This window comes from Gopherus evgoodei, chromosome 8 (assembly GCF_007399415.2).
Source record: "Gopherus evgoodei ecotype Sinaloan lineage chromosome 8, rGopEvg1_v1.p, whole genome shotgun sequence".
NCBI lineage: Eukaryota > Metazoa > Chordata > Testudines > Testudinidae > Gopherus > Gopherus evgoodei.
The window spans coordinates 45000837-45014578 of record NC_044329.1 but is presented as its reverse complement, the minus strand read 5'-3'; positions in this window follow the sequence as shown (position 1 = coordinate 45014578).

Here is a 13742-nt window from a genome sequence, read left to right as displayed (position 1 = left end):
AGGGAGCGGTGGTCACTATTGTTGTAATCCCTTGGGTAGGATCCCCTAGAGACCCCATCCAGAGTTCTAGGGGCTGGCAAACTCCATGTGGAAGTTCCAGCTATATCTCCCTTGCTGTAGATTAAGCCACTTGCTCCTTGTCCTATCCTCGGTGGCCTTGGAGAGCAATTGATCAATGTCCTTTTCATAACAAGCCTTAAGACATTTAAAAATTACCAGGCCCCCTTCAGTCGGCTTCATGCCTAGATTTTTTAAAAGTGGAAAAACCTCAGAGAACTAGTAGCCCTGTCGCTTTAATCCACCCTAAGAACAACATGTTTATTCTGAATTATTCATCACATTCTATGTGGAAAAAAAAGGAGAGGAAACAAATACTCCCTCTGGAACTCTTGATGTGTGGACAAGCTCTCTGGCTGGAGGTGCAAAAAATTGATTTCCATAAACTAGGCTAACCCCACTGAGACACACCATGTAGATACAGACTGTTGGAAATGAGTTAGACTTGCTCTGTGAGTCCCTGAGGGAGCACATTGTGCAACAGCGAGGTTTCATTCCTGCAAAGTGAATGTTTCCTCCAGAGAATAGTGCTACCTTGCTAAGCAAGTTAAAGGACTAGGCCCCTCCGTGAACACTGCTCTGGAGCCCTGGAGGTGTCACTGAGACAGGTGCAAAGGGAAGGATACAATGACAGCTCAGATACCTACTGCTGCAATATGTGCCCTATGGGCTCTTAATATAATGGAGGGCTCTATTTCCTCTCCTGTTTAACCCGCAGTTATCTCAGGGCCTGAGCATTAGGCTTCTATATTCCATGCAATGAAGGGGATTCTATACTCAGCATGAAATGACAGCAGAGATCCACTATGTATTAAATAAAAGTAGCTACTTGTGTTTATTCAACTCCACAGCTTTAGTTGCACTATAGATGTTAGCACTATTTATCATTGTGCTTGGAGATGGGCACATGCCCTCCCTGCCCTAAAGAGTTTAGGTGCAGACCCTTAAAGATATTTAGGCACCTAACTCCCATTGGTGTTTAGACACCTAACTCTCATTGAGCATTAGGTACCTAAATCCCTTTGAGGTTCTGGGCCTTACAGATTAAGACCCCAGTCCTACAGCTCTCTTGCTGTAGCTGGCCGCTGCATATGCAAATGGAGCCCCACTGATTTCAGTGACATGCTGTGCAGGGGCAGGTACAGTTGCAGGAGTCTGCCTGCTTGGAACCAACTGCAGGATTAGAAAACAGCCACAGAATACATGGGGTGAGCAGACTAAATGTGATTGAGTGAAGTTAACCCTTAGCGAACTAGGGGTAACCCCTTTGGGGGTCTATGGTATTAAAAATGCAATTGTGTAAGTGTTTTTGTACAAAAACGGTCCTGGGCACCTTTTGGACCTTCTCTAGGAGGGAGGGAGATGCCAATGTACTTCTGTTCTCAGACCCTTGAAGCCACCCCTAGGGAGATAGGCAGTTTTTCGTGAGATTTAGTCTAAATCTTCTGTGCTGTAGTTTGAACCCATTGCCTCTTGTCCTGCCCTTGGTGGAAAGAGAGAACAACTTTTCTCCATCTTTTTTATGGAAGCCTTTCAAGCATTTGAAGACTGCTATCAAATCCCTCCTTAATCTTCTCTTTTCCAAACTATATATATACAGTTCCTTCAGCCTTTGCTCATATGGCTTGCATTCCATTTCTTTGATCATCTTTATCACTTGCCTCTGGATCATTTCCAATTTCTGTACATATTCTACATATTGGTGACCAAAATTGGACACAGTACTCTGGCTGAGGCCTAACTATCACTGAGTAGCATGGTACTATCACCTCCCATGACTTGCATGCTATGCCTCTATTAATCCAACTGAAAATTGCATTTGCTTCTTTTCAATAGCATCGCATTGCTGACTCATGTTAAGGTCATGAGCCACCACAACTCCCAGATCCTTCTCAGCAATGCTGCTGCCAAGCCAGTTATCCCCCATTCTGTATTTGTGCTTTTGGTTTTTCTGACCTAAGTGTAGCACCTTGCATCTGTCTTTGTTGAATTTCATTTTGTTGTCTGTAGCCTAGTTCTACAATTTATCAAGATCCCTCTGAATTTTAGTTCTGTCCTCCAAAGTGTTGGCAGTCTCCCCAAGCTTTGTGTCATCTGCAAATCTGATCAGTATGCTCTCTATTCCTATGTCCAGGTCATTAATAAAGACATTAAACAACACTGGGCCCAGACCAGATCCCTGTGGAATTCCACTTGAGACCTCCTTCCTATATGACATTAATAGTTACTCTTCGTTTGCAATTGTTTAACCAATTACCACTTAATGGTAGTTCTGCTAAGCCCACATTTCTCCAGCTTATTGATACAAAAGACTCATTGATACAATGGACTTTGCATATCCTATGCATCCATATCATCTGGTACATCTCAAGCTAATAGTCTTTGATGTGTCCACGTGTTCAAGATCTCATGTTGCAGACTAGGGACCAAATGGCTAGGAAGCAGTTCTGCAGAAAGGAACCTAGAGGTTACAATGGATGAGAAGACAGATATGAGTCAACAGTGTGCCCTTGTTTCCAAGAAGGCTAATGGCATTTTGGGCTGTATAAGTAGGGGCATTGCCAGCAGGTCAAGGGACGTGATCATTCCCCTATATTTGACATTGGTGAGGCCTCATCTGAAGTTACTGTGTCCAGTTTTGGGCCCCACACTACAAGAAGGATGTGGAAAAACTGGAAGGAGTACAGCAGATGGCAACAAAAATGCTAAGGGGGCTGGAGCACTTATGAGAAGAGCCTGAGGGAACTGGGGTTATTTAGTCTGCAGAAGAGAAGAAAGAGGGGGGATTTGATAGCTGTTTTCAACTACCTGAATGGGGGTTCCAAAGAGGATGGATCTAGACTGTTCTCAGTGGTACCAGATGACAGAATGAGTCATGGTCTCAAGTTGCAGTGGGGGAGGTTTAGGTTGGATATTAGGGAAAACTTTTTCACTAGGAGGGTGGTGAAGCACTGGAATGGGTTACCTAGGAGGTAGAGGAACCTCCTTCCTTAGAAGTTTTTAAGGTCAGTCTTGACAAAGCCCTGGCTGGGATGATTTAGTTTGGAATTGGTCCTGCTTTGAGCAAGGGGTTGGACTAGATGTCCTCCTGAGGTCCCTTCCAACTCTGATATTCTATGATTCTTTGTAATAACTGTTCCAAACCATTGAGTGCTGGCGCACTGGAGTGATGCTAATGCATTCCAGATGAAGAAGAGGACTCTGTTTGCTTCAGATGAGATCCTTTGTGAAGCGCACATTGCCCCTGTGCCTTTTCTCATGACACATGGAACTGCTGGTCTATAAAAAGCAGAGTGAATTGGAGATCTTGGGCCCTGTCACTCTTCACGACACTGAAAAGAGAGAAATACACATAATAGCTGGGGAAGTCAGAGGAGTGACACTGAGTTACACCCGCTGAGAGATCTAACCTAAATCAACAAAAACGGTCCTGGGCCCAAAAATCCCGACTCTGTGCATGCACTTTGGTCATTGCCATTACACAGCCAGCTAGTGCAAGCCTGGGCCCAGATACTGCTTGGCCAATGTGTAACAACCCAGATCTGCAGCAGCTTCTCTTGTGCCAACCCTGGGTGCCTGACACAGCTCTTCCATATCCGGGAGATCTGCTGAATGTTGAGTCTCACATAAGACCATTCACGTTGTTGGCACTTAATAAATATATAATAGTAAGAGCACCTCTGCATGGTCTGGAGGAGCAGGGGCAGGGTTCTTCCATGCTGTAGTGGGCAGACTCTCCTTTCTAGTGCTGAGCCAAGCAGGAATTTCCAGGCCAATAATTCCCTTGGAAAATAGCCATAGCCCATTTGGCGGTTAACAATGAAAACATTCTCTCTCACTGGGTTTTAATTTTCCTGTGGCTTCACTGAGAGACAGTCATGACCATTTCTGAACTACTGGCTGGTTCTGAAACATTTTACTATTCCTGCCCTTGGAAATGTCCTCCCTTGTGAGCTATTAGAATGGAAGGATGGGCCAGGGCTGCTAGCCAGAGAGACCTGGTTCAATTCCCTTCTGTGCCAAGACTCCCTGTGTGGCCTTGGGCTCCTAACTCCCACTGGAACCAATGGGAGTTAGGAGCTTAAATACCTTTGGGGATCTGAGCCTATGTAGGCAAGTTATATAGTCCCCATTATCATAGTATCTGTGCATCTCATAATCTCCTGGGGCATGGTGAGGATCAATAGGTTGAAGACTGTGAAGTGCTTAGATTCTGTGGTAGTTGGGTGCGATTAGGTACTTTTGATAGGTAGCCAGTGCTGAAATCTTTTAATATTTCAAATCAAGTGGTGTGATTTCATGGGACATATCAAAGGACATCTAGAAACTATGCAAAATGAGACTTTTTAAAGTGTTTAATCTCAGAAAGCATTCAAAATTAATAAATTGTTTTAGGAAAACTTTTAGTCATACATGAGAATTAACTGTACATATTGGACAGTGTGCAGATATTGTTTCTGGGGTTGTTATGGGGAGCGTGGTTGCAAGCCTTAGTAATGGAGAAATTATTCCCTCCCCATGATGAGGCAACACAGAGGCTCTACCATTTGAGCTAGGAGAAGATCCCACTCTTTGTCATCTGTAGAAATGCCTTTATGTCACAAACTGTGCATGAGAGAGACTCTACTTCTATTGAAGGCACTGGCAAAAAAATCTCCATTGACATCAGTGTTAGGTGGATTGGGCCCCAATCTGCTCTTTAAATCAAAGTAAGCAAGACTGGGACCTGAACTATCTACAACATAGCCCATTAATAAGTTTGTTTAATTAAAACATATTTTCTTCTATTGTAGCAGGAACACACATTTCCTCAGGAGATTTAAGAGTATGGAAAATGTGAAGGGTGATTGACAAGCCATTTGTTAGAAGGAGCCAAAGGAAAGTTAGACAGAAATCAACCTTTGAAATCAAGGTAATGTTTAAATGTTCTGTAATTCACAAACAGTTGGAGGACACATTCTCTTCAAGCTTTGCAGAATTGTTTTCCTTGGCCTGCTGAGAAAGTCTGACCATCTAAAGGCCAAACCAATTTTCCAATCCAAAGTTGTATAGGAAGGGTCAAAGATAGGGCTGTCTAATGGAAGTTGTTTGCAACTGTAAAATGGAGACACTGCAGCATCTCTAATAACAAAAAAGTAGCAAGATGCAAAAAACTCATTACAGCATCAGACTCTTTTTTCTTGTTATTCTAAAATATTCCTTCAACACTAGGTCATCATAAATTTAGAAATCATTAAAAAGAGGGAGAGAAATCGAAAGAAAAATCAATAAATAAAGGAAAGAAAAAGCAATGAGACAGCAGTCAACATTTAGATTAATGTACAGGGCTAGAGATAATTACACCTCTAGGACTATAGCAAATATAGAAAAACCATGTTAGGGAACTTCAGTCATTAACTCTACCCTACTGCATTTCTTTTGCCTGGGACCAGATTGAACAGATTTAAATACAAAATAAAAGGGGACCAACTAGTTTTATTCTAAGAACAGAGAAAGGTATCTAGAAGGGTGACCTGACTGACATTCAGATATGATTCCCCAACAGGTTTAGAGAAAGGCCTTCAAGTGTTTTTCAAAGGCTGCTTTCCCCTCCTCTCTATCAATTTCTTTTCTGATCCTTAGTTGAATCCAAACTTCAGACCAGGGAAATTCTGTAACAGGCATTTTATACAAGTCTCATGAAACTTCTTTTAAAAAAACATCAGAGGGAAGTAAAGTATTTTACTATTCACTTATCAAAATGAATATAGTTTCCATGGAAGTGAAGTGCTTTCTCGAGCTAGGAATTGTGAGGGATTGGTCCTGCTTTGAGCAGGGGGTTGGACTAGATGATCTTCTGAGGTTCCTTCCAATCCTGATATTCTATGATTCCATGACAGCTGCTAGGCGTCCTCTTAAAGTGTTAAATCAAAATTGTATGCTTCTGTAAAAAATCCACTCTGATTCCAGCAGGAATTATTTTGGGGGAGTTCTCTAGCCTGTGATATACGGGAGGTCAGAGTAGATAATCACTGTGGTCCCATTTGCTTTATAATCTCTGACTCTGTGAATGTATTGCCAGATCACATTCTTAAGCTTGGCTGCTTCTAGGGTTGCTCCCGGAAGGACCCGTCCATTCCTAAGGCATGTCTACACAGCCAAAGTTACAGTTCCAGCAGTTAAAGCGCCGCTCAGAGAGTGACAGCTGCCTGTGGAATAGTGTGTTCACACTTATGGCACTTGCAGCGGTATTTGAAACGGTGCACCCTGGGCAGCTATCCCACAGAGCACCTCTTTCTCTTTTGCCTCTAAGACTTGTGGGAAGGCGGGAAGGCGGGGAATCCTGGGTCCTGTCCCAATCCCCTGTGATGCATTGCTTCGCATCCCAGTAAACCCTGTGCTTCCGTTCACATTTGGTGTCATCTTTCAACGGTTTGTGTACTGCGTGCCCTGCCTCTTTCGAGCTGCAGGAATGGATCCCAAACTGCTGACCAGTATGCTGCTTGCTCTGACCAACACATCATGCTTGGAAGTGGAGTTATTCCTTAAGCTACAAAGGCAAGAGGAATGCAACATTGATTTTGCCACGTGGAGTAGCTACGACACTAGATTGCTTGTGGCATTCATGGAGGTGCTGACCACAGTGGAACACCGCTTTTGGACTCACAAAACAAGCACTGAGTGGTGAGATCACATTGTGATACACATCTGTGATGTCAAGCAGTGGCTGCAGAACTTTGGCATGAGGACAGCCACATTCATGGGACTGTGTGATGAGCTCGCCCCAGCCCTGAAGGATTTGAGAATGAGAGCTGCCCTGCCATTGGAGAAGCGCGTGGCTATTGCACTGTGGAAGCTGGCTACTCCACACTGCTACCGATTGGTCGCGAATCAGTTCGGAGTGGGAAAGTCGACCATTGGAGTCGTGTTGACGGAAGTGTGCAGGGCCATTAATTGCATCCTGCTCTGAAAGACTGTGACTCTGGGCAACGTGCGTGACATGGATAGCTTTGCACAAATGGGCTTCCCTATCTGCAGAGGTGTGATAGATGGCACACATATTCCAATTCCAGCACCAGACCACCAACCACCAAGTACATTAATCATAAGGGATATTTCTCAATGGTTCTCCAGGCACTTGTGGATCACAGTGGGCATTTCATGGACATTAATGCAGGCTGGTCCGGAAAGGTGCATGACTCACGCATCTTTCGGCACACTGGCCTATTCAAGAAATTGCAAACAGAGACTTTCTTCCTGGCCCAGAAGATCACTGAAGGGGAAGTCGAAATGCCCACTGTGATTCTGTGAGACCCCGCTTACCCCTTAATGCCGTGGCATAAAGTCATACACAGGGCACCTTGACAGCAGCAAGGAACGGTTCAATAACTGGCTAAGCAAGTGCAAGATGACTGTTGAGTGTCGTTTGGCCATTTAAAAGCCTACTGGTGATGCCTGTATGGGAAGCTGGACCTTGCCGATGATAATATTCCTATGCTTGTAGCTACATGCTGTACATTCCATAATATTTGTGAAGGGAAGGGTGAAAGCTTCACTGATGGGGACTGCAGAGGCTCAGCACCTGCAGGCTGAGTTTGAACAGCCAGAGACCAGGGCTATTAGAGGGGCACAGCGCAGGACCATAAGGATCAGGGATATCTTGAGGCAACAATTTGAAGCTGAAATCAACTAATATTTGTTGCTATGCTTGGGATTGCAGTGCTTGTAATGCTAGGAGGTGATTGGTGCACATGATGCAAGAAGGGGCCTTAACATAGCTGTATGTATGTTGCTTTGCAGTGCTCTTTTTGCTTTCACTTAATAGAATAAAGATTGCTTTCAATCTTTATTCAAACTTCAATTCTCTTCTTAAAAGATAACTCCTGGAGGAGAGTGTCAAATGAAAAAATTCATTAGCGGGGGGGGAGGGTGGGAGTGGGGGAAGGGAAGGTCTCAAGAGGAGGTGTATGTCCAGGGATCATACCCAACCTTCTCCTTTGAAGTACAGTGCAATAGGTGGTGTACTTCAGCAGGGCCAAACTGCAGAGAGATGGGTGTTGAGTGCAGTGGGTAGTGGGAGTCCACGCTGCTGGACTGTGAGGAGGGAGGAGTGGAATGCTGTGGGTAGAAAGTGGCGCCAGGAGGTTGATATCAATGTGTTAGTGGCGGGGTGGGGGTGCAATGAAAAGAATTTTGCAACAGTGGCTGCAGAAGAGGGCGGGCGCAGAGCTGCTCGGTTTGAAGAGCTAGTATCGCCTGGAGCATGTCAGCTTGGCACTTCATAACACTTAAGAGCCTCTCTGTGGTTTCTTTCTGGTGGCTGCGTTCTCCTTCAGTCCCTCTTCTCTCTGTCCTGGTGTTCCTTCAAGTCCTGTTTCTCAGCTGCGCAGTGCATCATAACCTCATGCAGAAAGTCCTCCTTAGTTCTTGGCCGCTTTCTAATTCTGTGCAGCTGTTCTGCTGCCGATAACAAAGAGGAGACTGGGCACACAAGGTCATCTCTGTTACCACCTGACTCGAATTAAGGCCCCGCTGATACTATAAAAAGGGCTCACTCCAGTCAGGCAGGGGGGAGCCAGAGAAGAGGAAGTGCAGCTGAAGGGCTGGTTAATAAAGACACCCTCAAACCATCGTTAAGGGAGCCCTAAGGTAAGGGTGAAGAAGGGAAAAGCAGGAGAGCTGTGACAAAGTGGCCCATGGAAATGTAGCAACTCTGGCAGTGAAAGAGTGGCTGCCAACAGCTGCTACCATTAGGGTCCCTTGGCCAGAACCCGGAGTAGAGGGTGGGCTTGGGTTCCCCCCAACCCACCACTACAGGAACATCTCCTGGGAGGGAAAATCAGGCCCCTGTCAGGATACGAGGCTAAACAGTTCTGAAATAAGCCCCCAGAGACAATGGAGACTGTGGGAGTTCTCTCACCAACCTCCTTGCTGGCCTATGATGAAAAGGACTCAGTAGACTGTAACCCTGACCCTAGAGAGAGAAGGGCTACGTGGAGGGTCACAGTGAGCCACTGAGGCTAGCATAAACTGCCTAGAAGTGCAGGACCCATGGGGGCAAGGTCAGAGCTCTGCTACAACGGATAGAAAGCTGGTTAGATCATCGGGCTCAACGGGTAGTGATCAATGGCTCCATGTCTAGTTGGCAGCTGGTATCAAGTGGAGGGCCCCAAAGGTCGGTCCTGGGGCTCGATATGAGTCAACAGTGTGTCCTTGTTGCCAAGAAGGCTAATGGCGTTTTGGGCTGCATAAGTAGGGGCATTGCCAGCAGATTGAGGAACGTGATCATTCCCCTCTATTCAGCATTTTTGAGGCCTCATCTGGAGTACTGTGTCCAGTTTTGTGCACCACACTACAAGGAGGATGTGGAAAATTGGGAAGAGTCCAGCAGAGGGCAACAAAAATGATTAGGAGGCTGGAACACATGACTTATGAGCAGAGTGACACTTCGCCTCACATTCTTCATAGAGATATTGTTATGATATGATTATGGCATAACTATGATGTATTTTATACCAGATAGATCATGTGAGCTATCATTGGAAAGGTTATGATTTAATGAATATGATTATCATATTTTTATGAATGTATCATTTTTGTATTTGAAGTTATGAATATTTTTTCTGCATCTATTACAAACAGCTTCCAAGTTATGGTTGCTCTGTCCCTATGGGGACATGTGACCATGTCACCTGGTACTGGACTTCATCATAATGCTAGTGTTTTTGCACTCACCGGGGGGTAGGAATCATACTGGGAGACAAAGGGTTCCTGCCATGTGCAAACACTATTTAAGGCACAGAAGTGACATCATAGTGTTTTTTTTCTTCAGTGACTCCCCGCCCAAGAAAGAAGGAAACACCTCAGAAACAAAAGACTGAATGAAGGGGAAAGGGCTGAACCCAGACTAGAAGGTTGTCTAGCTGTGAAAGGAATAATTGGAGTTTTAAGCAAGCAAGTGGAACTTGCCTTCCGGAATCTCTGCAATCTGCCTAGAACAACATTTAGGATAAGAATCTGCTGTTCCTATTCAGTGTCATTAGTATATTAAGCTTAATGTATTAATTGTGTTTTTGTTCTATTTACTAGGTAATCTGCTTTGATCTGTTTGCTATCCCTAATAATCACTTGAAATCTATCTTTTGTAGTTAATAACTGTTTTGTTTTGTCTAAAAGTAGTGTGTGTGGAAATCATAACTTGGGGCAGAAAGCTGTTGTATATCGCTCTCCCAATTGAGGGAGGGGGCGAATTTTATGAGCTTACGCTGTACAGTTCTCTGTGCAATGCAAGACTGTACAATTTTGGGTTTACCCTCTAGAGGGGGTTTGCACTTGAGTATTGGGCAATTCTTTTGCTGAGCATTCCCATGCAGAGCTGATTTTAGTGTATGTGTGTTTCTGCAGCTTGGTGTGTCTCTACCTGTGTGCTGGTGAAAGGTTGGGACCAGAAGTGTGTCTGCAGCTTGTCACAGCATTACAGAGTGAAAGGGAGCCTAGGCTGGTGGGTCAAGTGGGCTCAGTGGTACCCCAGTCCAGGCAGTACCTGAAGGGGAGGAAACCCATGACAATGCCACCCAAGATCACAGTTACAAGAGTGGAAGCAGGTCAGGCGGATAGTTAAGACATGGAGCCAGGAGGACTGCACGATCTGACCATCAAGATTGCACAAGGAATTCCCTATTTTTTTTTCTTTTTTTTGCCTTTCAGGCTTCTGTGAACAGTAAATACAACATCTACAGAGTCATCTGTCGCCCAGACCAGGAGACTTGAGAAGTGTGCTGCTTGCCTGGAGCTAGAATTCAGGATGTGACAGAGTGTCAGCCGAGATTGATCAAGCCCTCGGAATGCTACCCCTTCCTGCTTCTCTATGTGGGCACCAATAATACTGCCAAGAATGACCTCGAGTGGATCACTGCAGACTACGTGGATCTGGGAAGAAGGATAAAGGAGTTTGAGGTGCAAGTCATGTTCTCGTCCATCCCCCTTGTTGAAGGAAAAGGCCCAGGTAGGGACCATTGAATTGTGGAGGTAAATGCATGGTTATGCAGCTGGTGTTGGAGAGAAGGCTTTGGATTCTTCGACCATGGGATGTTGTTCCAGGAAGAAGGATTGCTAGGGAGAGATGGGATCTACCTAATGAAGAGAGGGAAGAGCATCTTCATAGGCAGGCTGGCTAGCCTAGTGAGAAGATCTTTAAACTAGGTTCGCCATGGGATGGTGATCTAAGCCTGTAAGTAAGTGAGGAAATGGGATACTGGGAGGAAACACAAGGAGGAGGGTGCAACAGGGGAGGCCTCCTGATTCATACTGAGAAAGTAGGGCAATCAGCTAGTTATCTTAGGTGCTTATACATGAATCCAAGAAGCCTAGGAAACAAGCAGGAAGAATTGGAAGTCCTTGCACAGTCAAGGAACTATGATGTGATTGGAATAACAGACTTGATGGGGTAACTCGCATGACTGGAGCACTGTCATGGATGGGTATAATCTGTTCAGGAAGGACAGGCGAGGAAGAAAAGGTTGGAGGAGCTGCACTGTATGTAAGGGAGCAGTATGATTGCTCAGAGCTCCAGTATGAAAATAGAGAAAAGCCTGTTGAGAGTCTTTGGGTTAAATTTAGTGGTGAAAGCAACAAGGCATCTGCTATAGACAACCAGAACAGGAGGATGAGATAGATGAGGCTTTCTTCAGATGACTAACAGAAGTTTCCAGATCACAGGCCCTGATTCTAATAGGGGACTTCAATCACCCTGACATCTACTGGGAGAGCAATACAGCAGTGCACAGACAATCCAGGAAGTTTTTGGAGAGTGCTGGGGACAACTTCCTGGTGCAAGTGTTGGAGAAACTAACAAGGGGCCATGCTCCTCCTCACCTGCTGCTCACAAACAGGGAATAATTGGTAGGGGAAGTAGAAGAGGGTGGCAACCTGGGAGGCAGTGACCATGAGATGGTCGAGTTCAGGATCCTGATACAAGGAAGAAAGGAGAGCAGCAGAATACAGACCCTGGACTTCAGAAAAGCAGACTTTGACTCCCTTAGGGAACTGATGGGCAGGATGCCCTGGGAGGCTAATATGAGGGGGAAAGGAGTCCAGGAGAACTGGCTGTATTTTAAAGAAGCCTTATTGAGGGTGCAGGAACAAACCATCCCCATGTGCAGAAAGAATAGTAAATATGGCAGGCGACCAATTTGGCTTTACAGATAAATCTCCAGTAGCTTAAACACAAAAAGGAAGCTTACAAGAATTGGAAACTTGGACACATGACTAGGGAGGAATATAAAAATATTGCTAGAGCATGCAAGGGTGTAATCAGGAAGGCCAAAGGACATTGGATTTGCAGTTAGCAAGGGATGTGAAGGGTAACAAGAATGGTTTCTACAGGTATATTAGGAACAAGAAGGTCAGGGAAAGTGTGGCACCCTTACTGAATTGGGGAGGCAACCTAGTGACAGAGGACGTGGAAAAAGCTGAAGTATTCAATGCTTTTTTTGCCTTGGTAGTCACAGACAAGGTCAGCTCCGAGACTGCTGCACTGGGCAGCACAGTATGGGGAGAAGGTGAGCAGCCCTCAGTGGTGAAAGAACAAGTTAAAGACTATTTAGAAAAGCTAGACATGCATAAGTCCATGGGTCTGGATCTAATGCATCCGAGGGTGCTGAGAGAGTTGGCTGATGTGATTGCAGATCCATTGGTCATTATCTTTGAAAATTCATGGTGATTGGGGAAGATCCTGGACAATTGGAAAAAGGCAAATATAGTGCCCATCTTTAAAAAAGGGAAGAAGGAGAATCCGGGGGAACTACAGACTGGTCAGCCTCACCTCAGTTCCTGGAAAAATCATGGAACAGGGCCTCAAGGAATCAATTCTGAAGCACTTAGAGGAGAGGAAAGTGATCAGGAACAGTCAACATGGATTCACCAAGGGCAAGTCATGCCTGACCAACCTGATTGCCTACTATGATGAGATAACTGGTTCTGTGGATATGGGAAGAGTGGTGGACCTGATATACTTTGACTTTAGCAAAACTTTTAATATGGTCTCCCACAGTATTCTTGCCAGCAAGTTAAAGTGTGGATTGGATGAACGGACTATAAGTTGGATAGAAAGCTGGCTACGTGATCAGGCTCCATGTCTAGTTTGCAACCAGTATCAAGCGGAGTGCCCCAGGGGTCTGTCCTGGGGCAGATTTTGTTCAACATCTTCATTAATGATCTGGATGATGGGTTGGATTGCATCCTCAGCAAGTTTGCAGATGACACTAAGCTGGCGGAAGAGGTAGATATGCTGGAGGGTAGGGATGGGGTCCAGAGTGACCTAGACAAATTGGAGGATTGGGCCAGAAGAAATCTGATGAGGTTCAACAAAGACAAGTGCAGAGTCCTGCACTTAGGATGGAAGAATCCCATGCACTGCTACAGGCTGGTGACTGACTGGCTAAGTGGCAGTTCTGCAGAAAAGGACCTAGGGATTACAGTGGACGAGAAGCTGGATATGAGTCAACAGTGTGCCCTTGTTGCCAAGAAAGCTAATGACATATTGGACTGCATTACCAGCATTGCCAGCAGATCAAGGGAAGTGATTATTTCCCTCTATTCAGCACTGGTGAGGCCACATCTGGAGTATTGTGTCCAGTATTTTCCAGAATGGAGCCCAAAATTACTAGATAAGAGAATAAATTATAAATAAATAGGCCTCACTGGAT